Source organism: Helicoverpa armigera, chromosome 23 (assembly GCF_030705265.1).
Source record: "Helicoverpa armigera isolate CAAS_96S chromosome 23, ASM3070526v1, whole genome shotgun sequence".
Classification (NCBI taxonomy): Eukaryota; Metazoa; Arthropoda; class Insecta; order Lepidoptera; family Noctuidae; genus Helicoverpa; species Helicoverpa armigera.
Genome location: NC_087142.1, coordinates 2,545,723 through 2,559,655, shown reverse-complemented (window position 1 = coordinate 2,559,655; position 13,933 = coordinate 2,545,723). Strand labels below are relative to the sequence as shown.

Below are 13,933 nucleotides of genomic sequence, written 5' to 3'. Positions count from 1 at the left end.
GATACATTTCACTTCTGGATATGACAGTTTAAACTTCATCCCCTTAGGAAAAATAAGCGTGGAAAGTCAGACATTATTTATAAACGTATAAATAATCAACGTACGACGCAGAGCAACTAGGATGAGTTAATTGCTCCGACGAGAATAAAGATACTTTTTGGAAGCGAGCTGCTGACTGCAACTGCCGATCGAAGCGGTGGATGCACTAACAGCCTTTTATGGAAAATCATCAAATGACCCCTTCCGCTGTGGGTTGGCAGTGTGTGTCAGACTCTTATAACTAAAACCCATCATGTTACTTCTTCGACCTTTTATGTACAGGCCTTGGCCCAGCACATACAGCCTCAGATATCACCCAATGTGACGCAGTCGCTACACGTGCGGTTGGCAACTCGCTTCGAAAACGTACCTTTACACTTCCATACCTACAGTATATAGAGGAAAATAATTTTCTTTACTACATGAGAGTTATTAGCTCCCAGTTCGTGCGTTTCAGTTCAAAGTTTAATATTTTACAGAAAATATTTTTATAGAAGTAAATACATATTTCAAAATATATGGACTTACATCGATGTGGCTATCACCAACAAAGTTACGTTTGGTCAAGTTACGATATCCGCAGTAATTTAGAAATCAGAACTTCCGCAGTTATATGTCTGAAGTGTTATTCATTATTTGTATTATAGGATTACTATGTATATGTTATAAATCAGAATAATGTCTAATATAAATCTCTTGAGGTTAATAAAGTGCCAAGGATGTATAAGACCTAAATCTGAAATATGCTGTAGTAAATAATCATTTTATTTGTATTTGGTACAGACCTCTGTAACAACATTTATTTATTAAAAAAGCTAAAAAAGTAGACTTGTAAAAATTTATTTCTTCCATATAAATTTATACGTACACCATTTATCACCTTTTAGCCGACTACCAAAAATGGTTAGGTATAGTTATATTTTATGATACCAAAATAAACCTAAACAATTTTTATTTCCAAATTCGTTGTACTACACGTATTACAAAAACTTGTGCATATTTTAAAAAGCACTTTCATCTTGAAAAAGCAAATAAAATACAGAATATAAAATGGAATACACGCATCATCTGCCTAGCCTTTTTTGGATGCAACTGAGTACCAGCATTTACAAGGAGCGACTGCCTATCGTACCTCAACCCAGTTACCCGGGCAACCCAATACCCTCAAGTAAAATGGAATACACACATATCAATCAAATAAAAACAGTGCGTAATAAAACTGTCTCACAAATCCTTCAAACAAAATACAGACAGACATTATGATAATCCTGTTTAGTGAAGTAAACCAATATACATGAATAAATAACACAATTTGTTAGATAACATAGAAAGAAACATATTGGAGAACACGTGGGGAAGTTTATCTTGTTATTTATGCCGCGAAATGAACACAAAAATATGTGAAAGTACTTATAGGATCCCATGTTTGCTAAAGTGTATTGGATTCCTTCTTGTGTCACGAGGATATGGCGTTGCAGAAGAACATGAATTAATCTACAAGGAGGTTTTGGGGTTTCGGGGCTGCGGGTATGTTCGGAAGAGTTACCGCGGCCCTGGTACATAAAAGGCCTACGACGGAACACGACGGTTTTTAGTCAGTAAAAGTCTGATACTCCCTCACCGCTGCTAACCCACAGGGGGAGGGGTCATTTGATGATTTTTGATGTCTTTAAAAAAAGGCGATTTTATAGGGCATGTTGTTATGTTGCAGGAAATTGTAACGTGTGTTTTAAGCGAAAAATAATTTGTTTTATAAAATGCACATAAAAAATGACGGTTTGTTAATTGTATTTATAAAAAAAAAGTTTCTAAAAAAATCTCGACGTTGACGAGCATTATGTAAGCAACACTAGAAAAATGTGGATTCTGCTTTTTACAATACAATTTTAAACTATGGCTTAACAGTTTTTAATTTAAAATCCGCTTACAACTAAAACTCCGCTTTTATGATTTAAATATTTTAAACTTGCAACTAATATTTTGTTGAGGTCAGCTCGCCTCGATGTAATAGTTTGTTTTATGTTGAAACAAGTACCTTTATTGTTATGCTCTAATCTGTAAAAAAAATATGTTGAGTCCATTAGATATTTTTAGTTCTGAAATAAACACATTTTATTTACTTTTTTACTTTTTTTTAGATACATCGAACAATACCCGGAATCTAAGTATTTCGCTATTTAATGGATTCGAATAGACACATTTTGCTGAAATTAATTTTTATGGTATTAAATTAAAATTATTAATTGTTAATTTTATGAAATACTGAGCCGCTTAACAAAGCTATTACTATCATATTCTGCTAATTCCGAATTGCTAACATACATATTTTAATACTTCCATGTTTTATTTAGTGCTAATATTAAATATTTACAAGGTTAAACAAATAAAAAAAGTGATTCACAATAAACTAAAAACAAATATCTCCAAAATGTTTTTTTGTAATGCAAAATTATTCTAGTCTTGACAGATTGTCACAATTTTCCTAAGCAAAAACATTACGAGTTGTCTAGAAATATCGGCAATACTTTTACGCAAAAAAGCGCTTAATTGCAGGATTATGAATATCAGTAGAGTTTTAGCTTATCTACAGAATCAGGGGAATTCCTTGTTATATAAAAACCGTTTAATCATGTTACAAAATATATGATATGCTTTGGTTTGATAGTACTATCCATTAAATATTATTATTTAATACTTTTATGATTCATGTGAATAATAAATTATTTGATTAAATATAACCCTCAAAAGGTACTTCCTTATACTGCCACAATTATTGTTTCATTTTTTTGCAGATCGCAAACACACATCAAATTGTATTGTATCAAAATTGCAGACTTCAAATAAATCTAGAATAAAATATACTACTATTTATGTAAACAGACAAAACATTTTGCCTCTAAAGAATGGGACAAAACACCCATTACTCAAAGTGTCACATACCTACCATTTCGGTTTACCCACAAACGCTTCAATGTTTGCTTTGAATCGCTAATGTAATGTCCCAAATAGGCCTTCTACTAAATAGGACGACATTACCGAATTCTCTATCAATAGAAGTCCTGAATACGCTTGTACGGTACCAAGCAAAACCCAAAACCAGTGTTTTGAAGGTTTTGAAACAACAATTTGACTGCAGCTTTGAAATTCGATTTTCAACTGCTGTATTTTAGAACGCTCCCGACATTCACGCATATGCCTCTACAAGCAATCTCTGGTACAATTCTCTGGATTCCATGGAGTAAAGATAGATGAGCGGAGATGCCATAATGCAGGTAGGTCAGGCGTCTTCTTCTAGGTCAAATTCGTACGGTAGGTATGACGAAAACGATCATTTATAGTGAACTCAGACGCGTTCGGGTACTTTCTACATCTGTCAACCATTTTAGGCACCCATTACAAAAAACTATCGGGTCCAAAGAAGGCGTATAAGGGCGAATACAGTAACATCTTTCGTCTCCCGCTTCTCCGCATTTTAGCGCGCGACCATCTTAGGCAATTTTCCGCTTGACACCTCCGCTAACTGTTTTGTTCTCCACGTTCTACAAGCAAAATATGAAACAGTTCTCTTCGTCGATTCTAAGTCACCCGGCGTCCTCACAAATTGGGATGATACAGACATTGTTGTGTTGGATTTTGAGCCTTATTCTTATGGGTATAGAAACGTGTACGGACTTCGAAAGGCTGCCCGGCTGGTGTTGTTAAAAAAGTAACCAGGAATTTTACTTTGGGTTCGACATTTTGAAACGGAATTTGATCAACCCCGCCACAGGCATTTAAATCAATTATACAAGCTAAAAGCGACATTTATTTATTTAGGCCTGGAGCGACGTTTAAAAAAAATCATTACTTGCTCATCACTTTCGGAGAGTGGTTTTCTCAGTTGCAGTTTTGATTCCCAAACGAAAAAACAAACGAGTTGCGTGTCTAGATAGGCCAGCCATAATTATCGTCTTTCACACAATCCATCCATCATTTCTTTGGTCGTCCTACGTTTTCTAAATATACTTACTTACTCAGCGTTTTTTTATTGTAATCCTTTTTTTCTGGATATATTTTATTTATTACACAAAGAAAAGACTCGTCACGTGACCAGAGGGCTGGCTTATTTCGACGAAAAGCCAGCTTTGCCCGATGACAAAGAACTAGCATTGCCATACAACATGCCAATGTTAAAGTTTATAAATGTAAGTATATAGTGTGCATATATTTTATGACGAAAAATATATTAAAAACTACATTTCTCTTGTTGGATACGATACCATTTCTAGGCAGTAATCCAAGACGTGTACTAGCATAGCAACCAATTCGAGGGCAATCCATCACAATAGCTGTCATCATGAATTAATGTGCCCTGTGTAAACGTATGACGAATTACATCTTTTCATATTGAAAACACATTTTTATCTTAGTAACAATATAGGTTTATATATAGGAAGCTTAAATTAATTGGTCTTTGCCGGTTCTTTTTTAATGGTCTTCTACGATTTCCTACTAATATTATTATGCTAAAGAGTTTGTTTCTTTGAATGCGCAAAGCTCAGGAACTACATATCTACGTAAGCTACATGGTACGTTTTATCCAGCTAGTAATTTTGATATACAACAAAATATTCAAAAGAAACTGACAACTGTTGAAAGGTAAAGCGCTCGGACTCCTGTTTGTGAAAGTGTTTGTTGCTTCGTATTACACGAAATACACAAAACATTGTAAAACACTTTTAAATCTGTTTTGTTTAGAGCGTTACCCGTCAGGTTGCCTAAGCTAAACTTTGTTCTGCAACTGCAAAACAAACTCCGTTTCCTCGTGTTTTGAAGCATATTCTATATACACACGTACTACACTGACTATAAAATAACAACAATGAAAATCCTAGATCCGTTTGCTATTTGAAAATTACTTTATAGAAGAGAGGAAGAAACCTGGACTATTTAGTCTGAAATCACCAACCCGCATTTAGCAAGCGTGGTGATTAACGCTCAATCCTGAGAGGTGAGAGGAGGCCTGTGACCAGCAGTGGGACGTTAAAAAAGCTGTAACGACGATTAGGTCACATTTTGAGATAAACAGACTGAGCAGTTTTTCGATGTTCTTCAAAAAATAATGTTTTAGGTGAGGACAGAATGAGCATTCACTTGAAAGCAAACACGGAAGAACTCTTCATGTCGCGAAGCGTTGCTTAACTCTATGATCGATCGAGCCACGAGCCTTTTGATGACTACATTTTGGATATTTCGCAAGCAAATTAAAAACCAGTTAATGAATAAACAATGGTAATCAAATGATGTGACCACAAACAAATAGCAACCAAGCGTTAATCTATGCGGATATAGGTAAAAAATCGGTACGCAATCCTAGTGAGCATCTTCAATAATTAATATTTGTCATGCGTTACCTACTTGTTCGGTAACATATCATCTAGTATTCTGGTTAAATGTGGACGTTGTTAAAGTTTGAAATCGTTGTTTTTGTTGAATGTCTATTCGAGGTAAATGTGAACGTCAAAAAAGTTTGCCAACGACACGCAAACACTTCCGAAAAAATCCAAACAGGATCCTTTTTCCTTTATCCTAATCCAATTTGAAATAACTTGAGACGGCTAATTCGCGAACTGTAGATACCTATTGAAGTACGGATTTTCCTGTAGTTAATATAAGTAGGGCACTCCATTACTTCTTGCTTTGAACCCTTGAACTTTGTCCTTCCGCGTGATGGATTGCATCTTTGTCACAGTCGCGGGGCAACGCGTACCCCGGTCATTTATCAAGACCGCCGATTTCTCACTTCCAACGCAACATAAACAAACAAATACTTAATTAAAAATAATAAAACATGTTGGTTTAGGCTTATAATGTAAACGTTTGAAATTAAAATGTGTATGATATAGTCATGGGTTATATGGGTAAATATTTCTAATTGATTTTTATGAATATTTTAACAAATTTTGTTGTTTATAAATCTTTGATCCAAAATTATTGAAATGATTTAAAAAGCCAAAAAACATTTATAAAATCCAGGATATTTGAAAACTCAAATTAATTCCAAAGCTAGCGAAAGGCGACGGTAAACAAAAGCTAGGTATGTTGTAATACGATTCTCTCGAATATCTCTTATTCTCTTTCACATGAAGAAAAACATCAAATAACAAATATATGATCCCTTACGTCTTTCAAAACAGAATTCAAACTTCTCTCAAAGACAAACTTATTTTATTAACCGGCCCCAAAAACAAGGGAAGTCGTAAACAACTTACCTAGAACAGAAAGTAACCCAAGTTCTTAAATCTATTTAATATAGTGACCTATAAATGAGACCCCGAACTTTTAGAGGGTACATAAAAGGCTTGACTTTGGTGACATCAGATTCGGGGACGTTATTTTCATGTTATACTGAGATGGGGGAAAAGTAGGAACATTTTATGTGACATATGTATGACTAGCCGTTTTCCCGCGGTTTCACCCGCATCCCGTGGGAAATTCTGCTCGTACCGAGATAAAATATAGCCTGTGACTCGGGAAGAGTGTAGCTTTCCAACGATGAAAGATATTTTCAAATCGACTCAGTAGTTTCGGGTACAAACCAGGCTTTGTAGCCTTTAGGAATCAAACAAACAAAAAAATGTTTCCTTTTTAGGGTTCCGTAGCCAAAATGGCAAAAACGGAACCCTTATAGTTTCGTCATGTCCGTCTGTCCGTCTGTCCGTCTGTCCGTCTGTCCGTCTGTCACAGCCGATTTACTCGGAAACTATAAGTACTACAGTGATGAAATTTGATGGGAATATGTGTTGTATGAACCGCTACAAAAATATGACACTAAATAGTAAAAAAAAGAATTGGGGGTGGGGCCCCCCATACATGTAACTGAGGGATGAAATTTTTTTTTTCGATGTACATACCCGTGTGGGGTATCAATGGAAAGGTCTTTTAAAATGATATAAAGTTTTCTAAAAAACATTTTTCTTAAAGTGAACGGTTTTTGAGATATCAGCTCTCAAAGTCGTAAAAAGTATGTCCCCCCCCCTCTATTTTTATAACTACGGGGTATAAAATTCTAAAAAAAATAGAGGTGATGCATGCTAATTAACTCTTTCAACGATTTTTGGTTTGATCACAGTATCTCTTATAGTTTTTGAGATAGGTTGATTTAACTGTAATTTACGGAACCCTTCGTGCACGAGTCCGACTCGCACTTGGCCGGTTTTTTATTAAATTAGTATTGGTGTTTATGTGTCCCATGGTTTCACCCTCGACACTAGGAAAATACTTTCCGATAAGAAGCAGACTGCAATATTACTGCCAAGTTTCATCAGAATCCATCCAAATTTTTTTGCGTGGAAGGCTAACAAAGATCTCACACAGACAAAATTTTACGTATATACGTATAAATTAGTGTATCCCGTGGTCTCACCCACATTTTAGGGTAACTTATAAGGTAAAAAGAAACTCCGTGGTTTACGGCATGCAAAATTAGGGAACAAGATGATCATTATGGCAAAACTCGGCAGCTGATTACGCTCTGTGTAAAGTAAAAAAGCAGGGTCGCCAATTATGTCGGGATTCTTAAAAGCTCAGAACCTTTAATTTTGAGAAGTTTTATATTTGATCCCAGATATATAACATCTAGTAGTATAGGGAAAGTAAATTACTCCTTATGACTTAACTTGTTCTTCCTCCTGAATTTTATTTGGGGTCGGCGGCGCAATATGCCATCCTCTTCCATTTTCCCTTGTCACTCGTCATACTGACACTCACTCCCTTCCTATTCATGTCATCTTTCAGGCAATCCATCCATCTTTTCTTAGGTCGCCCTTCTTCCTCTCCATCCATCTACATTCATACTTAGCACACGCTTTGTTGCATGCGTATCATCCCTCCTCATTTCATGCCTATACCATGACAATCTTCTACTCCTTCTAACTTCATATCCTAGCGAAATATTCAGTCTTAAAACTCGTTTAAGAACATAGGTAAAAAACTAGGTACTTAGTAGTGAGTAGGTACATGCAAAGTGGTTTATGTGGTTCATGAAAACTTAAAAAAAGTTATTAAAATTGACGTACGTAATTGGCCGGGAAGCAGGAGCGTAAATTCAAAACAGAAAAGTTTGTAATTGAATTTGTCGACTAAATTACTCGCAGGTGAATAGGGTGTTATGGCTAAATTCAATAGCAGCTTTGGTCCAGAAATGTATTGCAAATAGAGGAGTTAATTAAAATCGTTATTCCGTACAGGTGAACCGATTTAATGTTGAGCAAGCAATTGGCATTTCTAGATGTCTCCATTTCAAATCAAAGGTTTGAAAACATACCGGGTTGCAACTGGTTTCAAAACAGAAATAAAACATCTTTCTTAGTTTTTAGTACACAGATTATGATCTGGTTCACGGATTTTCATCAATGATCGAAGATTATCGGTTTAGGAGTTGCGATAACACTGACACACACATCACACTTATCGTGCACTTTCTTTTGTTTAAATGGGATAACAACAAATCAACTGCACGTGTCCATTCCTATAGCTTTTTCAGGTATGACTCAATTTCTACAGTAAAAAAAATACCTTAACTAAAAATGTATGTTTAATCAGTTCACAAAATCTATTTGTAAAAAATGTAGAGATATTTTAACGGTATAGATAGTGTTACAGTATTTAGATAAGGACTGTATCTGAAATGTATCGAAGATGTCGCTATCACATGACATTGATGGGAGTGGAAAATTACTTGTCAAGTTGCTACTTGTACTGAAATTTGTGGCCTACAATTTGTCTTGCCAGCCAACTTTGAAGTTGGCCCCAACGTGATCGACTAATGTATGGATTGCGAAAATACAATTGGCTAATACTCGCACCAAGTATGGTTCTTTATCTCTGGTAAATCATATTAACCTTCCAAATGTTTGTACAAATATTGGTCAAATGAGGACTTTTAATATTATTTGAGAAGCCGGCTTCAAATATTGACCAAACTGATTCCAATAGTAAGTCGCTTCCAACATCACAGGAACGCCACCGTATGATAGGAATGTTAGATATAGAACCTCTTTTATGTATCTGGATAAAGGAATTGAAAGATTGGGACCCGTTTGCCATCCTTTGGGACCCTAAATCAATAAGCGGGGTTCATAAATTCAAGGGACGCAAATTGAATTCATATTTTTTTCTATTATTGTATGAAGTGAGAATGATGTGATATATGGAGTCGTTTGAACTTATTCTATTATGTAAACTTTGTGTACCTACATACATAAACGAACATCAGGTAATACGTATTTACGAGGAAACGTTCGTATTCAATTATAACCGTTACCAATTTGATGTGAACTTTCAAAATTCAGTAGAATTATTTGACGTTATTTTTTTATATTGAATAATATTATTATTGACATTTACAGATATTAGACTTATAGGATTAATAGGCCAGACTTTAAAAACGTCCCACCAATATCCAGTCTATATCTTTATAAAATACCAGTCCCATGCATGGAATAGTCTATTATCGGGACTGGAATTTCATAAAACGTGATACCGTTTTCTATCGATCTAATAAAATAGTCATGTGCGTGCCGGTAAAGGATAGGCGTCAATCTGTCAACTGTCAATCTGTCGTTGGATTTGGCGCGTTTGGGCTGGATATATCGACGACATCGGTTGCCATAGACAAAAATAAATACTCGTAGTAGTAAAAGTCAAATACAGTAAGCAGGAATTAAACAATAATTGCGGGTTCTAAAATTATTATCATTGATTATCCAATATTATTTAATTCAAAAAATTGAGCTTTAGTTTTCTGCCATGACAAAGGGCACATTATAACAAACTAACCATAAACCTAGCTAGATAATCGTCATGTCTTCATTGAACAAATATCTGTTATGAGCTTATTTATGAGATGTTCGGAGAAGCTTCTTCAGGACTCTGGTGATTCTAGTTGACAAAATCCAGTTGCTGAATATTTTTAAAACACTAAGTATTTCCTTCAGTTACATGCCAAAATATTGTCGCACTTATATTTCCTTATGTTCACACAAACCTTTACAACCTACCACAATGTCTTAACATTATTGGACATATTGTCAATCTTTGTGACAGATATCCAAGGTCGGATGCGAAAATCTGTCTGTCGACGTTCTGACGTCAATTTCAGGACTTTAGCACCGAACTGATATGTATATAAATGTATAAATACGTAAAAATGAAAGAAATATCTATAAATAGACTTCTGTTAATCTGTCAATTTGAAGGTAACGGTAATCATTGAAAAAATATAAGCTAAGAGGTAAATGCTGAACCGTGCTCTCGCTGTGGCGGAATATTGGGCTGACATAGTGTAGTCTCATATGACATGTCATCGACTCGAAAGAAGAAGAAGAATGCTGAACAAATTACATGAATTGTAGTTATTTTTGTATTAGGTATTACTAACACGCATTCTTTGTGTTTTCCTCGTATCATTATTTATTCTCATATACGGTTCTGCTTTCGGTTTCAGTTGCATGTTAAAGACTTTGAAATTCTGCATGGCCATAAGCAGTCTTATTTTTTAAATTCTCTCAACATAATTTTTAACCTGAAAACAAGTAAGATTCCAAAATTTTGCAATTGTCACTTTTATTATTCCTATTTATTAAAAAAAAATAGAAAAAGCTTGAAGGAAAAATATAACACCCCATAAACATAGTTTCACCTTGACCTATCAACGTGGTAAACTTGATACAATGTCCTAATCGCTTGCTTTCTTAGCTTTGTGACGTGTGTTTGAAGTTGGTTTTATTAATTAGATAAGTGCTTTCATACTTTATATAGAAAGAAGCTAAATTATTGCGGCACGGGACCATCGAGGTTCGAGAATGTTTTTTATGCTTTTGCGCTAGAACGGCTATAGCGATGCTGATGAAATTTTTTATAGAGTTAGTTGATATCTTAGGGATGGAGATGGGTTTCCTTTTATTTGAATGTGTGAAGCCTTTCTCTTGAGCTATGATAAACACCGCGAAACTGCTGCAAAGGATCCCGACTGACCAAATGATTAAATTATTGACCAATACTCAAAATCAAGTTTTTGGCAATGGTTTAACAGTAACTAATAACAAAGATTTTCAAATAAGAATTTTCCTCAATTCTTATACGAGGGTAATATTGACGACATTTTTACATAATGACACGCCTAATGACATCGCGTTTAATTTTATGACAGCGTTTAGTTACCTATAAAGGATAATCGGGGTAGCTGACAAGCTGAAAATTGGGGTAGAAATAATAAAAATCATAATTTGTTACACCCATTAAATAATGTCTTTACATAATTTTATGTTGCTGCAAATAAGGCCTAATTTTTAAGCTTATTATAATAGGTAATCATGATTTAACATGTTTAATTACCCGTAACTAAAGATAATATTATATCAGTTTTTTCACTGTACTATTTACCTAATTATTTAGCCAAAGTACCTAATTTATTGACATTAAGTACGAGTAACCAACTATTATCGGTTTTTAATACAAAAACATCAAGGAAAAAAAATGAAAAAATCTACTAATGCATTACCTGTATATATTAATATGGATAATTGTATATATTAGTTTATAAGTATTGTTATAAATAATATGTGTATTTTTATTTTTTATGGGCCCTAGTTGCCTGAAATAAAGGAATAAATAAATTACCTAACCAAACATTTTGCATCCCTTAGTGAAATATAACCTATTGATAAAATTCCGACCAATACGCAGTGGCATGAATAGTGTCACCTATTGATACCAGAAACTAATTAGCTAAATGGGAAAACTACTGAAACAGTCTAGTTATACTGAAAACCGATATTGCAAGAGAAAAGGTGTCTAAACTTTTAGCAATATACCTCTTTAAAAGCAATCGTTTTGATAATACTGCAAAATTATTTATTAGGTACATACAACTGTCATTTTAAAATGAACTATTTACATCTATATTTACATAAAAATAAACTTAAAACTAATACAAGGATTTGTCAAAATTAATTTATAAGTTAAAAATTACCAAATAATTGTCAACCTATGAATAAATCCGGGTTACTGGTTCCAACCAATATTTAAAACAATCAAATGATTTGACTGCTCTAGTTTGTATCACTATACTTAGCCACCAAATACAATTAAATACTTCGAAATAACATAACATTGTTTTTTTCTATCAATGGCTATGTATAAGAAAACGATTTCATAAATGCTTTAATTAATTTTCGATTCAGAGAGCAAGTCCAACGCTGCTTGATCTCTGTCCGAACGTGTCTGATTGCCGTCCCATTGGGCTATGAGAGTGAAGGAATAGTGAGTGCACCTGTGTCTGTGCGTACGCTTGTCCACAATAATATGTTCTGTGCTGGCTGATCTTCTGTCTAGATGTTATTGTTATTACTAAGTGAGTAAATGTGTGACAGTTGTACTACATACTGATATGCACTCGATATCTAAAAAAATGCATAAACAAATTGATATTAATAACCCGGTATCTCCAAAAATCGCTTTATCGTTCATTATCCCCGATTTATTAAAAGTATTTACCACCGTTTTCTTAAGATAACATAACTGATAACATACTTCATATCGTATTATATTATTTATGCCGATTTGGTAATTAGAAAAATAATTAAATGTTCACATAATAGATTTTAATGTATTTTAGGAACATGATTCACAGTTTAGTTAACGTGGTAAAGATAGGTTATCATAATTATTGGCTTTATCGGAAACTATCTCTTGTACAAAAATTGTAGCATTGATTACGCACCGTATTTAAGTCATGATTCTTTGAAATATTTATTTAATTTACAGTAGCTCTGTACTCTTTTATAAATACCCTATCGTTTAAAGATATTTAAGTAAAGAATAGTGCGAAACTGCAATAAAAACCCGCTTCTGCTTATATTTTTTACATGTTCTGTGTTTTGTCTTCATTTTGACGGAAATAAAAAGCCTTTATTAAATGTTTTTCATTCTTGTTCAATTTATCTCAGGAAAATTTCAATGGAACTTTTACTGGTAGGTAAGTTCTAAGTACCAGTTTTAGATCAAAGGACCAAAACATACGAAAACTATACAGACTTTCCTTTTCAACAATTCCAGACATAAAATCGAAACGTACTTCACCCAATTTTTTATTATCAATACTTAAACAAAAACATGCCTACAGATAAAATTAAAAACAAGCAAAAAAACTTACGTGCGTCAAAATAATCCACTTTTTGGTAGTTCTCACTCACTTTTTACACTTAATCACAGAACTTAACACTACATATATTATACGAAATATATTTTTAAATATTTATTTGACCACAACAAGTTTTCGCGATGTTTGTACGAAATTTGCGAGCGCGACGCGACCTCTCCCGCCGTCTTCGCAATCGGTACTGAACTGAAAACATCAGCGTTTAGAGATAAGTCTCGATACTACAAAACATATTTATCACTACCCGACCAAATTCAAAAGTCGACATTGGGGAAAGATAAGCGGTTGTAATGAAGGTGTTTGTAAATAGTTCGGTTAAATTGTCGGAATTTTACAAAGAGGAGTAATAAAAAGTTTTCGTATTGCTAATAATGTGTTTGTATGCGTAAGCTTGAAAGGGCTCGGAAATGGTCGAGTTATATGATGATGTCCTCCTAGACGTTTCTGTCGTCAGCGACACCCTGGCATATGTATATCGGCAATTTGGTATGCCTTGAGCACGCGGTCACAAATAGCGTAGTAAATTTGGCCTTGCACATTGTAGGAATGATAAGGTGGGTCTTTTGGAAAACAAAACTGTTGATCAGAGGATACAATATTATTAACAGCCATCAAACATCTATAACTGTCGCGCTCAGGTCACAAATTGATCAGTATTTCTGAGAACACTTTAATAAGATCGGATGGCAAAGA

General features: G+C 34.2%; 1 protein-coding gene across 2 annotated transcripts in view; it reads right to left on the bottom strand.

Moving 5' to 3' along the window:
* LOC110371350 (atrial natriuretic peptide receptor 1) overlaps positions 1-13,406 on the bottom strand; it is a 239,061-nt gene extending 225,655 nt beyond the window's left edge. For both annotated transcript variants that reach the window (XM_064040918.1, XM_064040919.1), the window contains exon 1: positions 13,235-13,406. The gene's annotated coding sequence lies outside the window, so the exon portion shown is untranslated. The remainder of the gene's footprint in view (positions 1-13,234) is intronic.
* Between the last annotated feature and the right edge of the window lie 527 nt (positions 13,407-13,933).